General features: G+C 39.1%; 1 pseudogene; it reads right to left on the reverse strand.

The window, feature by feature from the left end:
- Window positions 1-239: 239 nt before the first annotated feature.
- On the reverse strand, window positions 240-1,237 carry LOC102428170 (annotated as a pseudogene).
- Window positions 1,238-5,990: the final 4,753 nt, after the last annotated feature.

Below are 5,990 nucleotides of genomic sequence, written 5' to 3' on the forward strand. Positions count from 1 at the left end.
TGTCATCAAATGCATCATAATACTACTATCTCTGCCTGTTCACCAATCTTTTAATATTGCTTGGATTGTATTTGCTGTGTGTGTTTTAGTTAGCTATGTGGTTGGTCAAACTGTCCATTAGAAGATGTAAGGGTAACCTTGTTTTAAGTTATGCTTTATGTATCACCATTACCCATTACATGATTTTTTTTATCATTATTTGGAACCTCACACATCTCATGGTCTCCACGGAGACTATCTCAGTTTCTAGAGCTGTATATATCCACATCTTCGGCAAGGGACTGCCCATGATCCATGAGCTTCAGGTCATGCATAAATCGTGTAGCCCCTGGGGTAGATTCTGATTTGGTCTTAGTTTCAGATCCAACTTCTGTTGGCAAAGCTGCTGGGTGTTTTCAGCTCATTAGCTGTTTTTGCAGGGATTTCTATTTCATCAGAGCTTCCTACCTTTTTAGTCCATTTAAATTCGACCTTAGGTCTTAGTTTTTATGATTGTTTTGTCCACGGTGATTTAACTGTTTTGTAAATCTGCTGGCCCTTTCCTGGTGACCTTTACAATTATTATGGACTGAACTGGGTAACAAACAGTGGCTCTTGAAGGGGGCAGTCCCAATGGATAAACAATTTTCTTCAATCGAGAACCTTGTCTTGCTGAAACCAAGCCTGCCAATCCTGAAACTCTAATCACTCCAATTTTCGGAAGAAAATCTCACGGTGGCTTATTCAGGTAAACATATTCGTCTACCTTTTCCAAATTGGACTATATCCATTATCTCATTCTTCACAAAGATCTAAATATCCTTGCACCAGACAATGTAATGACCATTTCTGGTGCTGATGGAGGCAGAGCCTATTTGTAAATTACCAGGCTGCTCTTCATGATATTTAGACAGGAGAGGTGGTGAAATATACATGGGGAGCTGCTCTGGTTTCCCTAGCTGCTTTTTTCAAAAATACATTTTTACTGATTTCAGAGAGGAAGGAAGAGGGAGAGAGATAGAAACATCAATGATGAGAGAGAATCCTGCACGTCCCCCACTGGGGATCGAGCCCACAACCCAGGCATGTGCCCTTGACTGGAATCAAATCCAGGACCCTTCAGTCTGCAGGCCGTCACTCTATCCACTGAGCCAAACCAGCTAGGGCCTACCTGCTTTTTTTATTTCTCTTCTTTGGCTGCGTGCACACTTAGAGATGCAAACATCAGACTCGCAGGCCGGGTTGTCAGCTTTCCCATCTCTGTTCCTCTTTATGAAATGTGTCTTTCTCCTCTGGCTGCTTTCACTATTTTTCTCTCAAATTTTCCGCAGTGTGGAAATGATGTGTACAGGGGCGTAGGATGTGTCTGTGTACATGGTATTTATTCTACATGGGGTTCTAGCCACTTCTTCGAGCTCTGATTTGATGTATGTCATTATTTTTCAGAAAATTCTCAGTCATGGTTTCTTCAAATATTTCCTCTGCCCCTTATGGCCACCATGTCTGTGACCTCTCCGCCTCAGAGCAAAACACAAACATTTCTCTTTAAATCTCACAAGATCTGTGGGATAGAAATCCTGGCATGTTCAAGCTGGGTACCTCTAGCTCAAGGTTTTCCACAGGCTGTAATAAAGTTGTGAATGGGTTTAAATCACTGCAGTAAGTAGCCTCTGCTGCCATGAATATTATTCTTACTTTTTTTGTCATTCATTTTTACTACTTGCTCTCTGATCCATTTTAATTTTTATCTCCTTTGATTATCTTGGTTGTTTTCTTGTCTTTCTTTAATACCCCTTATTAAATTTCACTTGAATCTATTTTTCCTTGGGTATACTTTATTTCTAACATATTTTTGCCTATTTAAAATACTTTCCTAAACAAATCAACTCTTTTTATATCTTCCTTTTTTTTTTTTACTATTTCCTTTCTTAGTTTTTAAAATTAATTTCTTACAAGGTGGTTTTTCATATCCTCAAATGTATATTGGATTATATTTAATTTTTACAGTTCTCTTCTGCTTTATGGTTGTTTTTCCTATAGGAACTTTGCCTCAAATGTGTGAAATTTTCTCATATGTGTGACAGTTTATTTTCTGATTGTTTTAGAATAGTTCTATGTGGATTTGCTGATTTTCCTGTTGTTCATTTCTTTGTGGTGAAGAAAAACAGCGTTTTCCACCCCAAAATATGCTTTTTAAAAAAAATACTGATTATTTTAAGCTGGTTATTTTTAAGAAATGTAGGACTCGAGGAAAAAACTTGGACCTTCCCCCTAACTTCCTAAAATAACTTAGATAGAGGACCTGTTCCAGGAAGGAAGCTATCAGAGATAACTATAATTTTATATGAACTAGATATGAGAGAAAGGAATCCAGTAAGGCTTTGATCAATGTCTTCTCTGTGTCCTATTCTTAAAGATGACCCAGCAAACATTTGCTGAAGTCTTTCTCTCAACATAACAAAGTCCAGACACTTTAAGCAGATTTCTTTGTTTGTGTTGGTGGGGGGTTGAAAAGCTGTGTGTTCTCTGGTTTAATGATTCTCCTCTAACCTGTAGAACCCTATAGTTCCCTCTTTAGCTTTATTTTTCCTTTATACCACCTAAGCGCCAAGTGGAGTTTCTCTCCTTTATTGACTTTTTTTTTCTCTTCTAGAGGCTACGTGTTTCAAATACTGCCTCCCTTAAACCATACATTTTGATAACCCTTTACTGCATGTTTAGTGACTTTGTTTTGCCTACTTTGTTTTTTTTTTTAATCTATAATCAAAGATATCACAGAGTTGTTGTGGAACAAGATCAAGTAAAAAAGTACCTGATGATACTTATTGTCCTGTCCATCCTCAGTTAACACTTACCTAACACACCACACACACACACACACACACACACACACACACACACAGACACACCCCTCTGCGTTAGTAACCTACACAGCTTTCTTTCTCACCTCATGCAATCCTAAGCATTTGGTAATTACACTAAACCTATTTATGTGTAAATTTTTCTAAGTAACCTATCATCATCTTTTTTCTTGTAAAAAGAAGTGTTTCACAACCCATTTCTTTTCTTTTAATATATTTTTATTGATTTTAGAAAGGAAGGGAGAAGGAGAGAGAGAAATAGAAACATCAGTGATGAGAGAGAATCATTGATCGGCTGCCTCCTGCATGCTCCCTACTGGGGATTGATCCCACAACCCGAACATGTGCCCTTGACCAGAATCAAACCCGGGACCCTTCAGTCCACAGGTCAACGCTCTATCCACTGAGCCAAACCAGCTAGGGCTCACACCCCATTTCTTAAGATCTAGCTTTAGAAAAACCCCTTTCACATTTTTTTTACTTTTATAAAAAAATGCAGAATCTAAAATGTTAGTGAATATTTTTTTTCATATAGGTGGGCAGCCTATGCTCATGTAAGCATCTAAAAAGCTAGATCTGAAAGCCTACTTTTACATTGAAATTATATTATTCTTATTAGTAATAGTAATAAAACAATCACTAACACATACTGAGAAATTACTACATGTTCCTCACTATTTTAAATACTTTAAAGTTATCAACTCATTTAATCCATCATCACAATGACACTATGAGGCAGGTATTATTATCTTCATCCTATATAATAAAAGCCTAATATGCAAAATGACCAAACAGTGGAATGACTGGTGGAACGACTGGTCGCTATGATGCGCGCTGACCACCAGGGGGCAAACACAATGCAGGAGCTGCCTCCAGCCCACAGGCCCCAGGCCAGCCAACATGGGTGACAGCAGGGGCCCCCAATCGCCCCACCGGTCACCCCACAGATTGGCTATGATCGCCAACCAGGTCTAGGGACCCTACCCATGCATAAATTTTGTGCATCTGGCCTCTAGTTATATAAATAAGCAAATAAATTAAGTAACTTTCTAGTGGTAACACAGCTAGTAAATGGTTTAACCAGTGTTTGAACCTAATGAAAAAGATGTCATGAGTTAGACAAATGGTAACATAGTATTTATGGACGTGAACTCCTCTTCAAGCTAAACATTTCTAAGAAAAAGAAAATCTCAAGCAAATAAGATTTTTTTAAAACTAGAGGCCCGATGCAAGAAATTCGTGCAAGGGTAGGCCTTCCTTCCCCCAGCTGCTGGCACCAGCTTCCCTCTGGCACCCAGGACCTGGGCTTCCCTTCCGGCCCCCACTTCGTCCAGAAGGTCGTCTGGTCTAATTAGCATATTACACTTTTGTTATTATAGATACAATACAAAATGATATTGAACATAAACTGTAACTGAAAAATAAACTTTTTAAATTAAAAAACTACAACAGATTTGAACTATTTACTTCCCTGGGAAAAGTAGCATTGCAAACTGCAAAGGCAGAGTCAATGCTCAAAAGCAGAAGATTAGAAGAGAGAAGAAGGACAGGCCTGAGCATGGGCTGGGGAAATTCCAACCTTAGATAACAGATGGATTTTCATGTCTGTCCGTCCTCAAAGGAGAGCTCAGCCCCTGCCTGTGATGTCTGAAACAAAAAGCTTCAAGGCAATCAGTGAAGATGCTTTTATTTTTTACAGCAGTTCTCTTTGGGATTCTTTGATTTGGAAAACAAATGAAGCAAAATGAAGTTAATGACTCTTTCAAGTCCTTCCATCAAAGGCTCCCAAATTATATCCATTGTATCCATGGAAAGTGCCCCGGTAGGAAAACCAGTTGCTCTGGGACACAGCAATGGAGAAAGGGAGGAAGGGAGGAAGGAGAGACTCAGGTTAAGTGGACCCTAAAGATGGCACAAAGCTGCTGGTTCCAACCGCGGAAAATTCAGCTTCTGTCCCCCACTTCCCTCCTTAAAGGCCAGAGGTAATCAGAGCATGGACACCAGCAACTGAAACACCCATATTAGGAAAGCAGTGCTCCATCCTTATTATTAGATTTGAAAAAAAAAGTGAAATGTTATGGACATTCATTAGAACCCCAGGCATACCTGACTTTTGTGTTATTGGGTGCAATTAGCAATGAAATCCTTGGCTTTTTTTCTGTTTTTACCGAAGAAGTTCACGTTAATGATTTTCTCAGAAATCATTAGGTTCAAAATCCCAGACTGTGCCGGGAACATAGTTACTAAGGAAAAATAAACCTCAAGCAGATTAGATTACTTTAGAAATACTCACCAAGAAGCTTGAAAGCTCCTATTACCTGGAGAAAAGAAGATCTGTATTGCCTTTGTCAGCTACGGTTGCCCTTCTTACTGTGAAAGGTATTGGCTATACTAGAATCATCTCAGATATTGAGAAATTATAAAGGCCTGTTAGAAATATCTGAATATAATCAAAATCTTATTAAAAAAATGAACAAAATATCGTACACTTTTCTGCATGGGAACAAGAGCTTGACAAATAGATGTCTTTTCCCAGAGATGCCAAACACATTTCAGAGGTGATTAGGGAGAGCATGAAGGGAAAGGGTTTGTAGAAATTATTTCAAATGAGGTAAACAGAGAGGCAGGCATGCACATCTTTTGGTATGTCAGGGTGGTGAAAGGACAGTTTTATTTTTTTTCCTTTTCGCTTCCCCACACCATAATATTAATTGAATTCTGTGATTTGAGGACCAAACCTTTCATTAGCTACACTACACATCTGTCACATCGCCTCACTTTATTTTTTATTTTTTTATTTTATTGATTTTTTTTACAGAGAGGAAGGAAGAGGGATAGAGAGTTAGAAACATCGATTGAGAGAAAAACATCGATCAGCTGCCTCCTGCACACCCCCCACTGGGGATGTGCCCACAATCAAGGTACATGCCCTTGACTGGAATCGAACCCAGGACCCTTGAGTCTGCAGGCCGAGGCTCTATCCACTGAGCCAAACTGGTTATGGCATCGCCTCACTTTTTAAAAAAACATTTCTTTATTGGTTAAGGTATTACAAATGTCTCCTCATCCCCCCCATTAACTCCCATCCTCCCCCCCACTCATGCTCTCATCCCCCTGTTGTCCGTGTCCATTGGTTTGGCTTATATGCAT

The sequence above is a fragment of the Myotis lucifugus genome, unplaced genomic scaffold (assembly GCF_000147115.1).
Source record: "Myotis lucifugus unplaced genomic scaffold, Myoluc2.0 scaffold_76, whole genome shotgun sequence".
Classification (NCBI taxonomy): Eukaryota; Metazoa; Chordata; class Mammalia; order Chiroptera; family Vespertilionidae; genus Myotis; species Myotis lucifugus.